The sequence below is a fragment of the Pelodiscus sinensis genome, chromosome 1 (assembly GCF_049634645.1).
Source record: "Pelodiscus sinensis isolate JC-2024 chromosome 1, ASM4963464v1, whole genome shotgun sequence".
NCBI lineage: Eukaryota > Metazoa > Chordata > Testudines > Trionychidae > Pelodiscus > Pelodiscus sinensis.
The window spans coordinates 149,875,471-149,898,329 of NC_134711.1; the positions used below are offsets into that span (position 1 = coordinate 149,875,471).

Here is a 22,859-nt window from a genome sequence, read left to right on the forward strand (position 1 = left end):
TGGGGTGTTTGTTTGTTGGGAGGTGCATGGAAGCAATTGTAACAGGTTTATTTCAGTGCCCCTCATTTTCAAAGTGCACCCTCAAAGCCTTCCTGGCTTCCCTTTGAGCCCCTCTCACAGCTCTAGTGTCTGACTGCTCAAACTCTGCAGCCACGCAGTGCTCCAGTGCCAACCAAACAATCTCCCCTTATGTTCACACACATCCTGCAAAGCACAATAAGCCCTAATAACCATGGAAATATTGTTCTCAGGGAGGTCAAGCCTGACATAGAGACCTCTTCATCTTGCCTTTAACCTCCCAAAGGCACATTCAACCACCATGCAGGCCCTGCTCAGCCCAGAGATGTAGTGAGAGTTTATGCGCCTGGGTCCAAAGGCAAAATTTGCACCCCTCCCCCTGCCGCCGCTATGCAGCAGGACCCTGAACCTGGTGCACGGCTGAGCCCGCCCTTGAGAGGAGGGAGGGAGCTTGTACCACGTCTTCCCCTGCCCCCTCCATCGCTAACCCGCTGTCGGAGATGATGGAGGGTGGGGCTGGGGCTGGAGAGGTGGCGAGGAGGCTCTAGCTGGTGGTGGGCAGAGGAGGAGCAGGCTAGCCAAGGGATGACAGCGGGAGCCGAGGGGAACTAAATTGGCACCCCACTAGCGTGGCGCCCGGGGGCAACTGCCCCCCCATCCCTCCTCGCTACGCCACTGGCTCAGCCTGTTGTTAAAATGCTCCTTACCACTGTCCAGATACCCCATGTATGGTTTTGACAGCCAGGATGCAAGGGTCTCCCAGGATGACTTGTGGGCATTTCCACATCCCCATTGGAATCTAGACTTTCTTGCCAGACTACCCCACCTGCAGCATTCTGTGCAGACCAGGTGCATGATGCACACATCTTCAGACACCTTTTCAGACACCTTTCCAGACTACCCCGTGTTGATGTCTGTGAAACGCCCATGGTGATCCTTTAGCACCATTGAGCAGTAACCCTGTCTGCTGATGTAGTCAGTGGCTAGGTGGGCTGATGCTAAAATCAGAATGTGTGCGTCCTCTATTGACCCTCTCCCACATTCACAGTTCGGAAACCCCACGTTTGCAAAGCCAGCCACTATGTTGCATATATTTCCCAGAGTCATGGCCCTCCCTAGCAGAATGGGATTTGTTGCTCTGCATGTTCACAGCAGTACAGCCCCAAACATAGGCTTCCCCAAATTCAGACTGGTTTGCAACTGACCGACAGCAATTGGGAATCACCAGCTTCCACCCAGCAGTTGCCACGTGCTTCTCAGCAGAGAGGGCAGCTCTCATTCAAGTGTCCTTGCGCCGCAAATGGGAGGGCCAGCTCAGCACACAGCTCCAGGAAGATTTCTTTATAAATCCTGAAGTTCTGTAGCCATTGATCATCTTCATCCCACACCCACATGACCACAAATCAGTGCTGCTTTTCCTAGTCCAGAAGTGACCGTCTACCTTGTTCAGCTGTTCTGAGTGTCAACTGCAATGAGAGGTTGCTGGTATCTTTATCCTGCACACTGCCAGCTCCTCTGGGCATTCTTCCTGTCAGTAACTTTCAGATGATCACTGCTGCCTTGTGTGTGGACCTAACAATAGTTAACAGAGTGCGCAAGAGAAGGCCAGGATCCATTCTTTCTTATAGCAGATGCCAAAGAGCACAGCAGAGAATGGCAGTTGGAAAAAGGGCACGAAGGACATCGTAAACCTCTGAAGAAAGTGGTTCCTGATGTGACATTTTGCAAATCCCAAAATGCCCTATGCTCTGTTTCATTGTCCCACAGTACCTGGGGATAGATGGTTTTGCCAGGCCCTACAGGTTATATACCCACTGTGCATTACTCTCACTGTCAACGGGAGCTGAAGATATGGACACAAGGGATATGTCTTCACTCGCGGCTTCTTGCGCACGTAATATGCAAATGAGGCGAGGCGTGGAATATCACCAAGCCTCATTTGCATACCTAATGAGCCATTTTTTTCAGAAGAGGCTCTTGTACAAGAAGGAGCATCTACACTGCCCCTTCTTGTGCAAGAAAAACCCTCTTGCACAATGCAGTTCTTCCTGAAAAGTAATCAGTGTAACGGCATTGTGCAAGAGGGTTTTTCTTGCACAAGAAGGGGCAGTGTAGATGCTCCTTCTTGCGCAAGAGCCTCTTCTGGAAAAAATGGCGGCTTATTAGGTATGCAAATGAGGCTTGGCAATATTCCACACTTAGCTTAATTTGCATATTACTCTCACAAGAAGCCACAAGTGGAGACATAGCCAAGCTGTTGACAGAGGGAGCTAGCATAGATATGCTTTGGCAACTTTTTTAGCAACTTCTGTGTGTCAGCATTAATTTCCTAGAAACTCAGTAGTGTAGACATACTTCTTATTCCTCCTTTTAGTTATGTCTGTAGGAGTGTTTAGGGGCCACTCTACCTTAAATGGTCCCATACAATATGTGTTAACTACTTAAGCTAAACAATTTTGTTTTATCTTGCATTTTGCTGTGATGCTGGGAATTCCTTTCTTGGACCTAAAAAAGAACTATATGCAAACTGGAAAGCAACAGAAGTTGATCCAGTCAAAGATACTATCTCACCCACCTTGTCTGTGTTTGAATAGGTTCTAATTGAAACACTGTTCACTGGATGGTGGTAAAGTCACATGTAGCTCTAATCTCACCGTAAATACTGTATACTGGGTATTTACTATTCAGGGACAGCTATGTTAGTCAACATTAGTTGTTACATTTGTTTGGAATTTTATTAGCATCCCTTCAGCTGTCTCTGATTTCGACAGACAAATGTTAAAAGCCAAATCCAGTCTTTTGATTTTGCAGATGCAAATGAGGTCATAGTTATCATAACTGTTGGAATGAATCTACAGCTGGGAGAGTTCAATGTTTACATTCCTTATATGTAACCCTTTCCCCCCCCCCCCAAACACACACATCCATTTTCAGACTAATTTAAAAATCAAGCCCATTGAATCATAGGGCTGGAAGAGACCTCAGGAGGTCATCAAATCCAACCTAATTTGAATTGCAAATTTTGTGGAAATTTATTTAGTCATGTTCATTATCTACATTTATTTAAAATATGGCAGGTATTGCAGGAAGATGGTGGTAGATTGAAATTTATATGGAGTGATTTTTTTGGGGGGAGGAAGGCAATCAATACTAGGAAAAAATATTATATTCTAGAATTGTTTTTGCAATTACATGAGAGGTTAATTGAACTAGCCACTAGGTGGCACCAGAGATTCATTCAAATATATCAATGACAGATTTTTAACTATCACAGGGCATCTATCTATCTATCTATCTATCTATCTATCTATCTATCTATCTATCTATCTATCTACAGTGTATGTGTGTGTGTGTGTGTGTGTGTGTATAGATATAGATATATGAGTTTGCCTGTCTGTTCAAGAACTCCTCCTAAACAGCAATAGCTAGGACCACCCAATTTGGTATACAGCTTCCTCTTACCTTTATGTTGCTTTAATTTATGGTATGGGATTGCAGGGGAAAGGAGCTGGCTGGGGTGGGGGTGGGGTCCTCCCCCATCTGGAACTGTCCAGCTCTGAGCCTTCTACCCCTCCCTTCCAACCCAGCACATTTTAGGGAAGGGGTGTGTGTGTGTGGGGGGGGGGGGATGAAGCTCCCTCCCGCTTGATTAATATGGGAACATTGCTGGCTGTTTCCCCTTCATCAGGGAGTGCACAGTTTGCTGCACTTTTCAATCTGGCTGGGGAGCACAAAGGGAGAGGAACCTGGACCTGCCCCAACTAGGAGACATGCTCCCCTCCTCTGGTTGTACCTTCTGGAGCTGCCGCGGCCATGGAGAGGTGTTTCTCACCTGGCCCCAAGCTGCTGCAGTGAGACAGGGCTGGGGTTATCCTCTCTTCCCAGAGCAGCCTGACTACTGACCCCTGCATCCCCAGCCCCACCCCTGAGTAACAATCTAAACGAAGCATGTGCAATCTGAATTTACTTGAGGATACTCGCTATTAAACATCATGTGAAGACTACTAGGAATATGAAGAATACTTTTCATCATGTGAAGAATACTTTTCATTTTATTTAAAAAAAATTGAGTTAAGGGCCTGAGTAATGCCAGGTAAATCTTTTAATTTATATACAGGGGTGGCAACTGTAGTGGTGACAATGAATTTCTTCCTAACATTTGATGGGGCACAATTGTATCATGATAGATTGTGGGGGCTAGATGCAGTAACTGGTATGACAAGATAGTTGTATCCTGAAAACCTAGCATCATCTTAACAGCACAAACATCCGGATCCTGAATAAGATTTAAGAAACAAATATTTCAGTTTGCTATATAGTTTCCAGGCATTTTTATCTGTGGAAGTAAGCAGAGCAAGCCCAATTGGGCTTCTACAATAACAATGCAACTCTGTTTCTTTTTCTTTCCGGCTTCATTTATTTTTGTTTTGATCACTTTATTTTGCTCAGGCAAAATGGCAGGACACCTTCCCCACCTCAGAAGTGCTTATTTTCAACAGTAAAAGCACAGGCAGATTGGATTAACTGAATATACAGCAAGCCCCTTTGTATAAAACAAAACTTCACACGTCATCCTGCCCCAGATTCCCTAGTATTCTTCACATGATGTTTAATAGCGAGTATCCTCAAGTAAATTCAGATGGTTTTTCATGTTCTTTAATGTGATCAGAGAGGCCACATTTAGGCTCTATGTCTACACTACGAGTTTTCTTGGCAAAAAATATGCTAATGAGGGACTAATTTGCATGCATCACAATCTCATTTGCATATTTACTGCCCATCTGTTTTTGCCTAGGGGTTTTTGTGCAAAAACAAGCAGTGTGGGTGTTTTCTCCTTGTACAAACCCCCTTTTTCTGCAAGATGTACCGATCTTGCGGAAAAAGGGGTTTTTGCGCAAAAAGAAACGTTCACACTGCTTGTTTTTGCACAAAAGCGGATTGGCAGAAAATATGCAAATGAGATCACAATTCATGCAAATGAGTCCCTCATTAGCATATTTTTGCTGTGAAAACTCATAGTGTAGACGTAGCCTTTAGTGTTTAGGAAACCGTGCCTCTGTAGCTTCCTTACCTTACTATATATTTTAGAAATGTGTGTGTGTCTGTGTCTGTCTGAGTCCATTTGTTCAAGAATTCCTCCTGAACGGTAAGAGCTAAAGCCACCAAATTTGGCAGGCAGTTTCCTCTTATCATAACTGAAAGCAAGGTTAGGGTTTGGCTGTGACAGGACAATGGGATGTGCCTGGAATGTGATTCCATTTTATGAGAAACAAAGGGAGGGATCGGGCAGAAGGGAGCGTTATACTGTAGAATGACCATAGGGGAGCAGCAAGGGTGCAGAGATGGGGACTGGGACAGCTATAACTCCATTGGGCCGGCAGAGGTGTAGAAAGGGACAGCTATTTACTATGTATTTCAGAGAGTTTGTGTGCCGGTTTGTGTCTCTGTCCCTCATCCTGGGGACATGTGTCCCTCCCCCCAGCTGTGCCCGCTGCAGTGGCCATGGAGAGGCACTTCTCATGTAGCCCCCAAGCTGCTACAATGAGAGAGAGCTGGGGTTGTGCTCTCTCCCTAGGGCAGCCTGTGTACTGAACCCCTCACCCCCTAGAACAGTGTTTCTCAATCAGTGGTACAAGTACCCTTAATGGCAGGGCTGGACTGAGGGGTGGGTGAGCTGGGCAACTGCCCGGGGCACCAACCGATGGGGGGCGCCTAATGGCAGCTGTAAGGGGCACACGGTATCCCTTATAACTGCTATCAGGCACTGCGCGCCCAGCTCCCACAGTGCCAGCCCCATGGCACCAGCCAGCAGCGCCCTTTTCCCCCTCCCCCCCACAGCTGCGGGGCCCTGCACGGCCAGCAGCGATGGCCGAGCTGGTCCGCACAGGTGCCGTGCGCCCCAGGGGCGGGCCCACGCATGCACCTTGCACTCGGGGGCAGCGCCATGCGCCCGGGCTGCCAAAATGGCTCTGGCTGGCCCTGCTTAGGAGTACTTGAGAGAAGTCTGGGAGGGTATGTTAACACAACTGAAATTTAGAGAACTGAATTTTGGTTTTAAGTTTTACAGTGTTTTATTATTTTTGTACTTTTTATACCCCAAAACTTCATCACCCGCCCGGCTACGATTAAGTTGTTTAAACAAATGTGTTGCAATGGTAGGAAAAAAACCTTTGTATGTCTGAAAGCTGTAGGTACTGGGGGTACTTATTTTTGTAAAGAGGTACTTTATAAAAAAAAAAAGGTTGACACACACTGCCCCAGAACAATGATTTAAATGAAGAAAAACAAAGCTTATTTGAGTTAAGGACCCAAGCAACGCCAGGTCAATCATTTAGTATTCTTAACTTATAAAGTGAACAAAGTCTCAACACTAAGAATACCTGAATTCTTGATGTCCTTTTACTACAAACTCTGAACTTTACTTGCTAACCTTAAGACCTCATTATACAAGCTTCAAAGCAGTCACTCTTCTTTCCCTTTCTAGATCCTTATCTTATTTAGTGACAGATTCCCAAACTTAACAAAAGTTCTGAGAATGTCTGATTAAATTCCAAAACAATCTCTCCCAGCTTTTGTGGACTTGAAATTGTAACTTCCACATTCACAGCTTTTTCAAAAATAGCTGTAACAGACAAGGTGGCACAAGTTAAGCCAGCATTACCTCTTGTGCAACATGTATGGCCATTTTCTGCGGAAATTGTCCAAAACAAGTGGTGAAATTCTATAGTTATTACTCAATGTAAAACTTGATTGATTTCAGGCTTTCTATGCAGCATTCATTCTCTCCTGTTTAATCATTGGAAAGGATGCTGAAGAGAACATGTTGAACTCCAGTGGGAGTTTCAACTAGATAAAGAAAGCAGTATTTGGTTTAGTGGTAACATTACTATGAACTGTGACTGTTAGTGCAGGAAATTGTAGGGCCAGGGTGGGGTGTGTGTGTGTGTTAAAAGGATGCCTTTGAACAGTTGTATATTTGTCACTTTAGTATTTTCAAAGAAGCTACATTGTATTTGTAAGGTTAGGGCTCAAAGTTTACCTAAGTAAGAAATATTGTGGCACCATGTCAATTTGTGCCTCTGCAAAGAGTTCAGAGGGCTGTCCCTGTGGTTTGCATCCCGTCTTCCCTCTAGCCATGAGGTGCCTTTGTATTCTTGTCAAGTGGTAGCCATCTGATGTGATGACTGCCATAGGAGCAGTCTGTTTTTATACCTTTTCTGTGTGTACCCAATTTAAATGTGTTTGAGTGACTGAGGAAAAAATAAACGTTATGATTTATTCAAAATAATCTCTGCCTTGGCTGATGAAGGAAACACATTCACCAATGAGATAAGGGAACTGTATTTTCACCAATGAGATAAGGGAACTGTATTTTTAAACCACTTCCCAGCACTGCTTCAATTGGGCTAGGGGAGACCATTTAGTCTCCCTTCGTACCCAATTTTTTCTCTTTCTAATTCCCCTTTTAATTTCCTCTGTCAGTACCAGCACGAGGAAAGAGGAGCTGGGATTTTTCAAGAGGGACTAAAGGAGTTAAGTTCCCAACACTTATATAAATTCAATGAGATCTGGACACTGGGATAAAGTCTGCATTACTTAAGTGATTTTTGCAGCGTGTCTCCTTCAAAAGTGCCTAAGTCCCATAGAACGTCCTGTAGCACAAACTAATCTTCATGCAAGACCAGAGTCTGAGGAAGAACAGCAGAGAAGACAGGACCAACTAAACTTCATGAGGGTGTTGGCAAAGAAGCTTGGTTTAAATGGGGATTTGAATGGGGACAAGGTGATAAGTATAATGGAGGAGACTGAATTGGTGAAACTTATATGCTCAGGGGCTGCAGAGGGCAGTTCTTTAGAAAAAGGAACCGATAGGAGGCCATATGCATACATACATGACAATTGCCCTATTTTCCACTTAATTCTCTCATTCTGGGAATGTAACTTACATCATTTTAACCCCCCTTCCCATCCAAACTATTTTAGCACCTAGTAAACCACAAGTTACAGCTACTTTCTCTGTTCCATAGCATTTCTGCACTTGGCCCAATATATTTTCCCTTTGCTTTACGGGAGTATTGGTGAAGCTAAACTATTCATCCTGGCCATCATTCTGGTTCTCTTCTATCATTTCAATGGCCCCTTTCAAATATTTTATTTTAAAAAATATTATAAAAATACTGGATATGCTACTGAGTGGGGCCAACTCCATATCGGAATAGAGCAGTGGAAGCCAAAGCAATTGGAAGCAAGCAAGATACTCTCTCACACTTTTAAATACTTTATTGCCTTAAAAGAACCTAAATCCCCAAATCTGGCAATTTTAATATGATTGATATTTTTGTATATAAAACTGTTATGCCAAGCATTCAAAACTGACCTCCAACTACTTTGATATCCCCGAGGGTTTCTTCTGAGCATCCAGTTTTGCATTGAAAATGACATAGTAAATAAATGCAGGTGATTAAGGAAGATGGGTATTTTGTGTTTTATGAAGAAAACCCAGCACATGATTAAGGAAGATGGGTATTTTGTGTTTTATGAAGAAAACCCAGCACAAATGTTTGTAAGGATATTTAGTTACAGGAAACACGCTAGCTGATCTCTCTTCCCTCTTTCAGTTGAAACAATTAAAATGTGATTATGGTTGGAGCTCAGAAATTCTATTGTATCCAAATGCCTTCCAAACATCTTCACCAGCTAATACCTAAGGTTGGCAATTTTCAGACTGCCTACGAAAATAAGGCTAGGACTTTATTTCAGGCCTATATCTATACATCTTTGAATATTGGCCAAGTGCCCATCTAGAGCTGAGTTAGAAAGTTCAGGTGTATTTCTGTACACTGGAACAGGGCAGAATTGGGAAGGGAGGAAATGGTAGTTTTTCATAAATTTTTTTGACTAAATTTTTGAAAATTTACAATGCAGTTCTAGTTTATGTATGTGTTTCTGAAAAGACATTCATTTTTATCTTAACATAATGCTGCAGATAAAGCATTAGATTGGAGTCATGATACCGGAGTTCTGTTCCTAGCTCTGCCTTTGACTTGTTAAGACGTTGGACAAGTCACTTAAACTCTCTGCGCTTCAGGATCCCTTTTTATAAAAGGGAAATAACGATGCTTACTCCTCTTTGCAAAGCACATTGAAACTTCTCAATTAAAAGAAGATGTGCTGCTAATTCTTCTTTTTAGCTGTCTGATAAAATATTCAATAGTGAAGAGTTCCTATATAAGCATAGACATAGTTTTAACAATCGTATAGTAGAACCCCTGTGGAAAAGTCCCTAGAAAATTACCTTTCTTTATAGCATATAAACCAACATCTCTAGAAATTTATAGCTAGGTAATAAGAGCTCATTATAGTTCCTGTTGGTGGATTTTTTTCATTGGCTTTGACTATGCATTGGCTCAAAGTTTGAAAGTTCTACAAAATTCTACAGAGTGCGTCTAGACAACCCCCTTCTGTCGGAATAAGCTATGCAATTTGAGCTACTCAAATGGGTTTCTTTAAATTATAAAATAATGTATCTTATTAGGCAACAAAGATTTTTTAGTTCCAAAAGACACATTTGAGAATATGTATTAGTCATGACTGTGGATACTGTGAACTAATGTCTACCCATAAAACACTTTTCCATTAAAGCTCAAAATGATGTTTAATAGCTTCTTGCTATTACTCAGAGATATTAGATTTTCAGTGTAGTGTGACTGCTCTACACAGTCTCACATACACTATGGATACCACAAGCATATAATAATCATGATTTACTAGATTCTAAAGTGCCCTCCGGCAGCCCAAGAGAAAATTATAGTACATGCCACATCTCTCAATAGAAAAAAATCCTTTCCCAGTGTACCTCACAACTGACCCCTCCTCAGAGCTAGAACAATAAACAGAATTCTTTAAACAAGCAGGAGGCAATGCAAAATGTTACAAAAAAGTCAAACAATGACATGAAGAACTACACATAATATTTTCTCTCACTTTGACTTTAGATTTCCCTTGTGGGAAAATTTTCTTTAATTCTTTGAAAGAAAATATACCAAAGAACCAAATATAGCAAAGAAGTTATGGAGTGGAGAAATTTCTACTTGTAATTCAAACCCTTGAGTAAGTTAGCAAGTCCAATGGAACTGATTATTTTAAAGCCTGTGTGATTATTTTAAAACTGCTTGAGTTCTTAATCAGTTGTGTTCAGGCTTAGTCATTGTGGATCGGTCATTTGGTGTTTCAGAACTGGGTATACTTACTTACATTTAGATTTTTTGAGAGAGGACAGTACAGCAGATAAAGGCACTGATGGGTAAGAGGCCTGGATTTCGTGTCTGCTTTAAGTCAGTGGAGTAAGATATTTTGTTGATTCCAAATCAGCACCTGTAAAAAGTTAGTTGCACTTTAAAACAGAGAATTTAGATCATAATACAGATACGGGCACTCAATAACAAATAATATACAATATTATCTTTTTTTTTGCATGGACATCAAAAAACATTGACCAAGATTTTCAAACCTAAGTAGCTAAAATTTAATCTCTTATTTCCATATTTGGGCCCCTAAATCAGTAGCTTGATTTCCCCCTTCCCCCCCTCCCCCCCCGCGAAAGTCCTCCATACCCAATAGGTCCCATTACTTCATCTGGAGTTGTTGGTGCACCACACTTTTGCAATGGCACTACTAATTTAGGTGCCTAATTATAGACTATAGAGTCTTCGAATGGCAGGCTGTCATGTGTGAAAATCTTGACTGTTATGCACAACCTATTTGGCTATAACTGAACACATGGATTTTGATTTTCTGGAAAGCTACTTGAGTATTGTTTCCTATGCTTCTACACAGACAATATGCAATGCCTTTTTTTTAATTATTAGATGTGAAATTATCCAGGTGCCACTAGAGACAGATGGCAGCATTCCATTAAACATCATTGTTCTTGACATTCATTACCTCAGAAAAAGTATGTGACTCGTGTGCACTGTGCTCTGAAAAGACACTGGTTCCACACAAGTGTTGATCTCTGTGCAGTATGCTTGACACCTTATTGGACTGAATTCTAAATAAGAGGATGCTGGGTGTTCAGGCAAGAGAAAGCTAATAGCTCACGACTGAGCTCTCCTTTAATAAAACTGAACATGCACTGCTGCTCTTGCAGGATGCGAAAGAATTCAAGCCTTTTCAAGTTAATGGTAGGGATGTAAAATCCTGTTTAATCATTTAACTGGTTAAATGTTATGTTTAACCAGTTAAACGCTGAGACAGAGGTGGGAGATGGGCTGGCCGGGCTGGAGCGGCGTGCCCCACCTGGGATGTTCCAGCCGGGCCAGGCCCACTGCACTGCACCCCGGGCAGGCAGGGAGCTGCTCCTGCCCAGGTGGGCTACTGGTTAACCAATTAATCATTCACATCTCTAGCTAATGGTTTATTGCCATTGATTGCCTTAAAACTAATGACCAGGGGCAGATGACCGTTTTGCGGGGCCCAGGGCAGCATAATCTTGCGGGGCCCCCCTTTGCCACGGTGCATGCGCGGGGCTTTTTTAAGTGCGGGGCCCAGGGCAGCCGCCCCGCTCACCCTGCCGTATATCCACCCCTGCTAATGACAGTAGGTCATAGTCACTTTTTAAATGTCATGGCCTCTGAAAGCCCTCTGTTAACAGTGGCAGAGCTCTACAGCTCTTAAATTCGATTTTAATATAAAATTCTTACAAACGCTGAATTACCTAAGCACTTAGGCTACGTCTAGACTACATGGCTCCGTCGACGGAGCCATGTAGAATAGTTTATTTGGCATAGTCAAAGAAGCGGGGATTTAAATAATCCCCACTTCATTAAAATAAAAATGGCCGCCGCACTGTGCTGACATCAGCTGATCCGGCACAGCATGGTGGCCATTTTTATTTTAATGAAGCGGGGATTATTTAAATCCCCGCTTCTTTGACTATGCCGAATAAACTATTCTACATGGCTCCGTCGACAGAGCCATGTAGTCTAGACATAGCCTTAGATGTAAATACAGTTGAGAGATATGCATAGGGGGCGTGACCCCAAATCCACTGACGTCAATAAAAAGACTCCATCAAAAGTTCTGTGAACTTCTCATTCTGTGGATGCAGGGTTAAGCCTGCAAATTACTGAGCACTACCTGCAATGAAACTGTCCATGTGCATAAGTGCTTTATTAGACCAAGGCCAAAGAGTTTGGCACCTTGCCGGACTGAGCTCTTAAAAAGATTACAATAATGATAACAATAATCTCTTCTTTAGCAGTTCGATTTCCATATTCCACTCAGAGCGGGGTGATTTTTTTTTTTTCCATCCCTAGAAAGTGTTTGAAAAATTGAAACATTTTTCCTCCCCCAAATCAGGATGAAAAGTTAAAATTGGAAATGTTCGACTTAAAATCCTTGAAATACTTTTAGCTTTGGGACAATCAAAACATTAATTTGAATAATCTTGAAATGTTTCATTTCAATCTTGACTTTTTTTGTTAACTTTTACTAAAATTTCAAAACAAAAAACTCATCTTGACATGAGAAACTGAAATTTTTCATTTAGAAAATCTCAAAACTGGGCATTTTGGTCATTTCAAAACTTGTTCTCCATATTATTTTGATGCAGAAGATTCATTAAACAGACCCTAATTCATTGTTTTCATTTTGATGAATCAGCAGTGGGGACAAGGGAGATTTGGATTAAAAAAAAAAGTTGAAAAATTCCCTAGTAGTTCTTATTACACTAAGTAAACGTTTGGTGAATTAGAAAAGCAAGCAAATAAGACTTTGCTTCCCACAGATGGTTGATTTTTCTAGCCCCATACCAGCAGAACATTAAGGTTGACAGCTGTCAAACCAAATGAAAGGAAATGGGGGGAGGAAGACTTCTCCCAAGTCTCTAATGTTCCTGGCTCATCTTTACAGTGTACAGTCATTGATTTGTTTTAAAATTGAAATACCAGGAGATTCTATAGAACCAACAACATAGTAAAGCTGAAAACATTTCAAAATATTTTATTTCCTTCTAGCTATAGCATGCTACTATCTATGCAAACATGAGTAGTGAGAAGAGTTAATAAAAGTCTGAAATCCTCAGATCATGATTTAAAATAACTCCACCAAAGGTTATGGGTCTATTACAGGAGTAGGTGGGGGAGGTTCTGTGGCCTGCAATGTGCAGGAGGTCAGACCAGATAATCACAATGGTTCCTTCTGTCCATAAAGTCTATGAAGAGATACAAATGAAAACCAATATCTTGAAGCATCCCTAGATATGTGAAGCATTTCAGAACTGGGTGGAAAGACAAAACCAATTCTCCTTTTAACTCAAATTTATTCCAGCCCACTTGAAAAATATTTATCCAGTTATAGTTATTATCTGTCTGATCAGTGTTTAGTTTAATCTATTTTAGTATAAGCAAAGCAGGTAGTAATTGCTATAGTTAAGATTGCCTAATATTTCCCATTATAAGATCCTATTTTCAGTTTATAATTTTGCCAAACTTTAATTATTCTGACTGAAATATTCCATGCCAGGTGTCTGCCTCGGGCTGATTTTTTTTTTTTTTTTGGTTAATTCATTTCTGAAAGTGAGAATCTCTAGCACCTCTCTGTTTAGAACAAGAACTTGAAATGGAGCAAGGGTGATTGTCCTGATGTCAAGAATGTGCTTTTATTCTTTCCCTGTGAAAATCCATCCAAATGTGGCTGTTACAACACACTGAGTTGCACATACTCAGGAGAGACTAATTAGAATTTGTCAACTGATTTCTCAGAAGTTTTCATTTGTACTGATCATGTGGCAGGGAGTGTGCAGGACTTTCCAAGCAAATGTGCTTTCTTACGACCAAGTTGCAGACATAGGAACAGAGGGCAGGGAGCCTATCTTAAGAACACAAGAACGGCCATACTGGATTAGATCAATGGTCCATCTAGCCCAGTGTTCTGTCTGCCAACAGTGGCCAAGTGCTTAATTGGGAATGAACAGAGCAGGCAATTATCGAATGGTCCATTCCCAGAATCTGGCAGGCAGAGGCATAGGACACCTGTCTCTCCTGTGCTTAGTGAATCACCTGCTGACAGCCAGTGGGTAGAAACTGGAGGATGCTGAGTGGGGGGCTTGATGGAAGAGGAGGATTGAAGCCAGAGGATAGGAGGTGGGGCTGGATAGGAGCAGGGAAGGGGGAAGTAGGTTTGGGGTAAAAAGTGCCCGTAACCACATACCCCCAGAATCTGGATTCAACCCCAGAGTTCTAAGTCTTTGAATTTCTATGCTCATAAACTGAGGGGTGGTAACTCTCTTGGTTAATGCTTATTTTTAATGAATTCTACTGAGTAATACCAGGTACTATAACAAGTGACCTAACGTGGAAGCTAGACACAAAATCTAATTTGACAGTGTCGGCGAGTCAGACAGGCAATGAGACTGCCAGCCCAAATGCACAGACTAAAGAGATCTAGAAAAAGCTTCATCTTAGTATCCAAACTTTTAGGCACTTCTGAAAAGTAACCTGAACCCCCTTTTGGGGTTGTCCCATTGTTGAGGATCTGTAAGAAAATGAGACAAACAGGCACCATCTATGATCTTTCCTCTCCATTCAAGTGCTAATTATTATGGTCTGAAATCAGAAGGCATTAATGTGCAGAAAAGAGTAACAGAATATTTTCCCAGCCTGGGGTTCTATGTAGAACTTGACTTTCCCAAAGGTAGTTTCCTCTTTTTGGCCAAGAATCTCAGCCACACCCATCTGCCACAGCTGAAAGTGGAGATGTCAAGAGAGCCAGTTGCTGCTGCTTGATTCTGGTGCTAGTTCTATGCCAGGTGAGTTCCTGATTAGAGCCATCCAGTTCTACTTCATTATGACTGATGATAGCTCCCCCCCCAAGGGGCCGTATTCCAAGCAGCATATGATCCCCAACTCCTAACACCCCCTCTACGTTACAGATTGCATAGGAGTTGACTGCGGGATCTCCAGCTGGAGATATCTGGCTGAAAAAGATATCTGGAAAAATATATCTGGAAAAGCCCCTACGCTGAGCAAGGGGTTAGACTGCTTGCAGAGGATAGGGTCCGATTTCAGCAGACAACTTGCTGCCTTTCCCCTGAGCACTTGTACAGCTATGACTGCATAGCTCAATATACATGGCTACTGTGTTGGAAATTTTTTCTAAGTGTTCTTTGAAAAATGAGCACATAAAGTTAACATTTATTAGTGGATTAAACTAGTGAATGAAGAGATGTGGCAAACACCTATGACATGCATAAATCTTAAAAGGAACAGCTAAGAACAACATGTTGGTGTAATCTGTTTAATTGTGTTATAAAAGATTTCTCCTGTACTTTCTTGAAAGCGGAGGGAGAGAATATGGGACAGAAGAGAACTGAACCCACCATTCCAGCCCTATGCCAAGAGGCAGTAGAGACCCATGGATGGAAGGAGCCGGGGACATCCATTGTACCTTGCAAACAGAACCAAGGTAAGAGAAGCAAAGTCCTGCTGTAGATGGACAGGACACAGTTTGGGTATTTTTAATCACCAAAGAAAGTATGTAACAGAATGGCCAGTGTCAGACTCCTTTATTCCATTCAAGGGACGGAAAATAAAATAAACAACAGTATTTGGGCATTTAATCCTTTGAGTAGGATAAGGGATGTGAAATGGCAACAGGCTGTGTCACTTTGGGAGCTTAGAGATGCATCACCTGCTCCCTGATTGATTGCCATTTGCTTCTCAGCCTTTTTAAGAGGTGGGGTTTTTTTTCCATCTTGTTTCCTGCCAAGTAGGTTCCCTCATTTGAACAGTCAGTATTGAGAAATGCTCAGTCCTTTTCAGAATGAATCTCTGCTTGTTTATTATTCTTAGAGATGGTTTTGAGCTCCAAAGCTCAGCTCTTGATCTAACCTTACCCACAGTTTGCAGGGGCTTGGGTCTGGGATTTTGGTTCAGCCCCGCAGAAAGGTGAAAGTCAGTCACAAATTCACATCCCGACTTTGCCAACCAAATGATCTGCTCCTGCCCTCATTAAAGTTAATGGTGAAATTTCCACTAATTTCTCTGATGGCAAGCCTAAGCCCAAAGTTCATGGGTGTTTTAGAATTGTTGTTCTAGTTTGAGCCATTCTGTAATGGTATTAAGTATCATTCTATATGCATAACCATTGGTACCCGTTTCAGGACAAAGCCATCCTGCCACTTCATTTATTTTAAAACTGGGGGGAAAAATCATAATTACATTAAAATTAGTTATAATGTGAGATCAATACCCATATGAAGTTAATTGTTAAAAGCACTGGCATGACTGGGATAGCATTGCCAGGGGGATGCAGGTGATGAGGAAAGGTTTAGGGCTCTCCTGGGTGATTTGGGACAGAACATGCAGTATAGGCAATGGGTTCAGTCTTAGGGGACAGAACCTTGTCGTGATTTCTCTCTGGTGGGCAGAAGGAGAAACAGTCGTGGGCTCGCTCAGGGAGAGAGAGGGGAATAAAAGGGCTCCTGGAGAGGAAACATTAGCTTGAAACCACCTGTTTGTGCTGTTTCATTTATTAGGTTTATATTTGTAGATGTATATCTGGAGAAATGAGATCATCCCCTTTTTTGTGTATTGCAGCTTTAAACATGGAGTCTCTTTGCTGGTTGCACACAGTAGCAGGGGTGACAGCTGCAATTTTGTGTTTTAGTTCAGATTCTGAAAGTTAGAGTTGGACTAACACTCTCTCTGAAGACAGTGTGACCCCAATTCAGCTAACCACTCCAATATGTGCTTTACTGTACAGCATGTGATTAAATCCTATGGCTTTAAAGTTAAAAACATGCTTAAATACTTTCACTGAATCAAATCTACATCTTTGTTTCTTTAACTTAAAACAGAAGTAATGTAGATTACAATACTGTTGTAAAATAGGGCCAAATGCTGTCGGGTACTTACATCGTAACCCTCCCCTGGCCATCAGTGGTATTTTTTTGTTATTGTTTTTGGATAAGAACTGTTGAGGAATATAAGACTAAGGGTGGAGAAAAGAGGAAGGTGTCTATATAGCAAAATTTTTCCAAAGTGGCACCAAATGAAGGGTTTTGTAAATTACATCACAAAATTTGTATATCACAGATGTGGTGTTTGCACTTTTCAGATACCAATTTTGCTTACAAAACTGGTACTCTTTTTGTAAATGTTTCAGGAGCACTTCTGACAAGATTAGTCCATACACTCTAAAGAAATTTATCTCCCTTATTATTTACTCATGCAATGTCCTATGTAACTGACAATTGCAGTTTTTAACACTAGTAAGAAGCAGACTGAAATTGAACATTATTTTTAAAAGGGTTTGTTTTAAACCCTGTTTGGTGAGAATACACATTATTTGCTCTTGTTTCATTCCTATGTGAAACTGTCTAACACTTTCTAAAATGAAGGTGAGCAACTGTTAATAGTGGTGTGTTGCCCCAGTCTGGACCAATTTACATTAAGATTTTTTTTATACTACACATCAGATTTTAAACTTATGCTAAAAGGAGTAAAGATTAAACTTTTAAAATGAAATGAGTGGTTTTAGTGATGGAGTTCGATACATTTCTGTGAGTGTATTTATATGGATAAAATCATTGGCAATGCTCTGGAGAGCTAGCTGTAAAAATCTGAACTTAAGCCAGGGAAAGCAAGAAGTTCCTTTTACTGCATCTTCAATTTGCCTCAATGTCGCCTCTTCTCAGTGAATGCAATATTTCAGCTCTGATCTAAAATTATAAGTACAAAGTAGATTTCTGTTTATTTGGTTCCAGTAACTTAGAACTAGGAGTCAGGCACTCAGGCACAAGTCTCACTAGATATCTATCTGCCTCTTTAGGCACCTAATAGCTTTAAAAAGTAGGTGATAAGACATTACTGAGAGTAATGGAAAAATGAGCAGCTGAGATGCATGTATAACTTACAGACACAGATGTTACATTTCTTTTACGCTATTGGCTTCTGTAGAAATTCAATAAAACAATTATTCTTGTAGCAGAATCTGGTTACTTATGAGATATTTACACAGAAGTAATATGCAGTCGCAGTTCTCAGAGAGATATTAGATGAGTTCTCAAGTGATCTTTAGTAAAAGTGGTTTATGACTACAATGACCTTCCAACGCTCTGGCAAACAAACACAGACAGGGATCACATAACCAATCCCTCAACTATATTTGAATTTTAATATAATTCAAATTTCTAGAATTTCAGAGGAGCACACTGAACTATGGTGTGCAATTAAGGTCTCAAAGTGCCAGGAAGCTTAAATGGAGCAAATAGGGTGTTGAATCAAAATTCTTCCAGGCCTTCAAAATTAAAATTATATATCACTGCCTAGCTGTATGTGGGTTCACATGCCCATAGGTGTGTGTACAGTGTGTCCACACAGTGCACCTAGACTGAATTTTGTGTTTTGTAATGAAACCTGTGCCCTGGTGTGACTATTGATTTCTTAATAGAAATCTTTCCCCACTTCCAAATTTTAAATGATACATTAATGGGGTTGGCTAGTGACAGTCAGTACTGGTCACTTCTGTGAAAGGTACCTGTAAAAACAGACATTAGGTGTACATGAGAAGGTGGAATTATTGTTGGGTTATTTGGTATGCCATCACTTTTTATCCCTTCTGGAATAGTATCCGCTCTTGTAAGGAAAAATGAGTGATGCAATAAAATGTGTGTAATTATAAAATCAGAACACACAACTTGCAAGTATCTGTGGTAGCCAATTTTTTGCCAGGTCCAGGTCCTTACCCCAGCAGTAGCCAGCTCTGACTGGTACTAACCAGCTATTGCTGCATTATTTATTTATTTGCTTGTTTAAACTATGCTCTCTCAGATCAAACACTTCCCTGTCTTAAATGGATAAATTATAAGTAGGAATCCTGTGCTAACTGCTGGCTAGCCTACTCAAGGGAATCACTGTTCTGAACAGCTGGCGGTTCCCTCTAGGTACCCGTGCCCCAACGGTGGGAGGAGACTTTGTGTGCTTCCCCTTGCTGCCCCCAGGTCAGTCAGGGCCTGGGGAGGGGGAGCACGTGAAGTCTCTTGCTGTCTGCCCCTGCCCTGCAAGGAAGCAGCAGCTGGCAGTTGACTTTAAGTGCTGGCCCATTGCAAGGCAAGAGGAGACTTCATGCGCACCCCCACCCCCAAAAAATCAGTCTCCTCCTGCCCTCCCCCAAGCCCTGATTGGCTATGGGACAGGGGGAGCGCACAAAGTCTCCTCCTGCCTGGCAGGTCGGGAGGAGACTTACAGTGCTTCCCTTCTTCCACCCCCACCCCCAAGCACTGATTGACCTGGGGGTGGGGGAGCCGCAGGGCCTCCACGGGCTGGATCAACTTGCTTGACAGGCAGATCCAGCCCGCAGAGGCCCTTTTGCCCACCCCTGTTCTAAGGCGCTGCAGGACCACTCGTCATTGTTTAACAGGTTTTTTTAAGCTCTAGACTAACACAGCTACTCCTCTGAGACAAAATAATTAACTGACATTCACATAGGAAGTGTGTGGTAGAGAAGGGAATTGAAACTGAGTGTCCAGGGGAGCTGACAGTCATGCTGAGCCCCTGGGGAAGAGGAGGGGGACAACTCTGTGCTCCAGGAAGAGATGTGACCTCAGGCAGATGGAGCAGCACTGACGGCAGCACTGAGTACTCCTCCCTCCTCCCCTTGACGTTCCCTCTGGTACTGCCTGAAGCATGCGACACAGCACTGTCACGATGTAGACAACCTAAGAACCACTCGGAGCATGCCGTGCGGCACTCTGGTGGTAATTTAAAGGACTTGGGGCTCCAAGGCAGCAGAGGCTAGAGTCCCAAGCCCCTTTAAATCACCAGGGACAGTTGCCTTCTTTGCCCCCTCTCCCCCATCAGTGGCCCTGTGAATGCCCCACATTCTAGGCTAGCATGCTACCTGTTGGTCCTTCCATCCTCTTGGTAGAAACCCCAAACCTGGTCCAAGGTCAACAGGGCAAATATTGGAACAGGGATCTTCTTATGCTTCAAAAGACCATAAAGTGTATTCACACTCTAAACTTTATTTCAGTTGGAGTGCATCTTGTGGTCACAGGCTACTCAGGGTAAGCCCCAAGCAATGTACCAAACATTCTCAAACACTGAATTCTTATCTATTTTTAGACTCTGTCATTAACTAATTAGAACATACAACATACAAGTTAAGCGTTCCTTTCAAGATAGGATTTTTTTCATTTCAGCAATTGAAAATGTTTTATTGGACAGCTCAGATTAGAATGTTTAACAGGTGACTGCACTGTAATACTATACAAACACACATCAAAGGGTCTTTGATGACATGGCAGCCACAAGATAATGTATATTATGGGCTAAAAATGATAAGATAGATCCATCTTGCATTAGTAATAGAGAAAACAAGACCCACTGGACAGATTCAAGTAATAAAATGGTCTGGCAAAAGGAGAATGTTAATTGAGGTCTCTAAATGAAGCATTTAAAGCATTTCTTCTCAAATATTTATGTAGCCAGGAACAGCTCCTATGCTGCAGAATATAGGAAGTTCTTCGACTCAGTTGAACGCCCACAGTCAATTTAGGAACAGAAAGAATTTTGGGACAGGAGCATAACGAGCAGGCAATTATGGAAGCAATTCATGCTGTAAAAACCAGCAAGAGTCCAGGGCTTGTTGGATTCTGGAACCACTCTTTAAAGATGCGCTACTACAAGTTGAACCTCTCTCATCCAGCACTCTCTGGTATGGCAACATCCATGGTCTGGTATGATTTTAGTTAGCTGGATGTCCACTTATCATGGGTGCGGCCAAGTTTTCCATGGTCCCATAAAGTTTGTTTACAGCCACAAGTCCTGGTTTTCAGTGTTTATGCTGCTGTTTAGCTCTCATTTACCCCAAATCACTTTTGAAAGCCCAGTAAGCCGTGGAAGTGTTGGACAATGGTGCTAGACAATATTGACCTCCCATGGTTCGGCAAATGCTCTGGAAGGTGCTGGACTACAGAGGTTCAACCTATAATAATTTGTAGGCAAATGGCTGAGCCTCCTATGGAAAGGAAGGTTTGAAACCCCAAATGATAAGAAGGTTCCTAATCATTGTAATCCTCAAGCTTCTGAAGGTAGCAAAAATATGAGTGTAAAAATATGGACTGACTTCCATAAAAAGGGTAGACTGTAAAATATTGACATTGGTTCTGGTAGGTAGATTAGAAAAAAATCCTCTCACGTATAATTCAGTTTGACCAAGTAGGATTCAATAAGAACAGGCTGGTATTTAATGATATGAGGCAGTTAATAACCTTTTTTAATTTGCGTGAATACAAAGTGGAGTCGTACCCCAGCCACTTCTGCAGATGGTGAGAAGGCTGAGGTGACACTTCTAGTTCTTATGCACTGCAGCCAACTGAGATTGGATGCTGGGGTCTTTTGAATAGATCAGATAGACAAACTATATGTGAATGAGAGAAGTAACTGCTAGAGGTATTCTTCTTTCCCATCATCTGTTCTTTCAGTCTTGAAATCACATGCTGCAAAGGGGTTAAAACCCATTTGCTATGACAATTCTTGCTAGGGAGCATTGTCCCTTCCTCCCAGATGATGACCTAACTGTTATGATTCATAAATGTATCACTTCTAGGCTGGGTTATTGTCTTCATGTTCAGCTCCAGGGACAGTGTAATACAATGTATACATACCAATGTATATTGGTACAGAATGAGGCTGCCTGCCTTCTCCTGGAGTGGGCCACTATGAGCAAAGTCCTTCTATTGTTTGCCAGCCAGCTTTCAATGCCAGTTTTAAGATGTTTGCCCTACATTTCAAAGCAATGTAATGGATCATGCACCAGGAACATCCAATTCTGAACTTCTGTCTAGGAACCTCCTTGACAGCTCTGCTCTTGGGGGACAATATAGATTGTAAGGCCCATGACAAAGGGCATGATAGCTGGCGATAGAGAACTCTCAGTCTTAGGGTTCCAGAATACTTCTGGAGAAGATCTGCGGCATCCAGAGTCTGATTGTCTTTGGGAAACATTACAAAATCTTCTATAGTTGGAAACACTATAGATGACCAGCCCCAATCCAATAGCTTCTCTTTTACTTGTTAATGACTTTGGTTCCATAGTTAATTACAGTACAAGGTTAATTATGGAAAGTATTAGTTCTGGCCCATGTTGAAGGGATGTGCCAATCCTCAGTGGGAGGGTTGGAAGCTTAAATGGATGCCTGAGAGGTTAAAATATTTGGCTTTAGTAACAGTGATGCCAAGGCCATAGTTAAAATAAACTCAAGATGAAGTCTGATGAGAGAAGATGGGTGGAACTGTCAACGTGATTACCATGGCATCGAATAACATTCATTGGGATGAATGCTATTCCTAGGGTTCCATACATATGAACATCTTAAACTTCAATAGACCCAATACTTCCAGATTACTTTTGAGGCACGAGAAAGAAGCCTAATTTTTTTTTCTGGATACACTGGAAAGAGGCACAAAGAGAGGTGAAGAGTGTTAGTGGCAGTTTGTTTGCCCAAATTTAACATATGACAACATGATTCTTTCATGTAATACAAGCACTTTATCAGAGAAAGATGAAAGGGCATCAGTATGGCTCCTACCGGGGAAAAAAATCTCTCTAAAGCGTTTGCCACATTCATTGGCCTAAAGTACAACTTCTTGCAAAGTTCACACACTCAAAAGAGCTTGAGGTGGCTAGTAAGAAAGTTAAAATATAATGTCTTTAAGATTCCAAGTCACTTCTATGGAACAGCTAATATTCTGAGAGGGAGAGAGAGAGAGAAAAACAATGTGGATAGACTGAAATGAATACATAAAGGTGTTCAATGTAGTCCACTTAACGTAGAC

The 22,859-nt window shown here is 41.9% G+C and overlaps 1 protein-coding gene and 1 long non-coding RNA gene across 4 annotated transcripts in view; one reads left to right on the forward strand and one right to left on the reverse strand.

Moving 5' to 3' along the window:
- LOC142819520 (uncharacterized) overlaps positions 1 to 16,883 on the forward strand; it is a 46,289-nt gene extending 29,406 nt beyond the window's left edge. The window contains exons 2-3 of the long non-coding RNA XR_012897443.1: positions 15,358 to 15,483; positions 16,617 to 16,883. This is a non-coding gene — a long non-coding RNA (uncharacterized LOC142819520). The remainder of the gene's footprint in view (positions 1 to 15,357; positions 15,484 to 16,616) is intronic.
- The window catches only part of COL8A1 (collagen type VIII alpha 1 chain), a 122,078-nt gene that overhangs the window by 33,349 nt on the left and 65,870 nt on the right, over positions 1 to 22,859 (reverse strand). For all 3 annotated transcript variants that reach the window (XM_006130674.4, XM_075907130.1, XM_006130676.4), the window contains exon 2: positions 10,273 to 10,392. The gene's annotated coding sequence lies outside the window, so the exon portion shown is untranslated. The remainder of the gene's footprint in view (positions 1 to 10,272; positions 10,393 to 22,859) is intronic.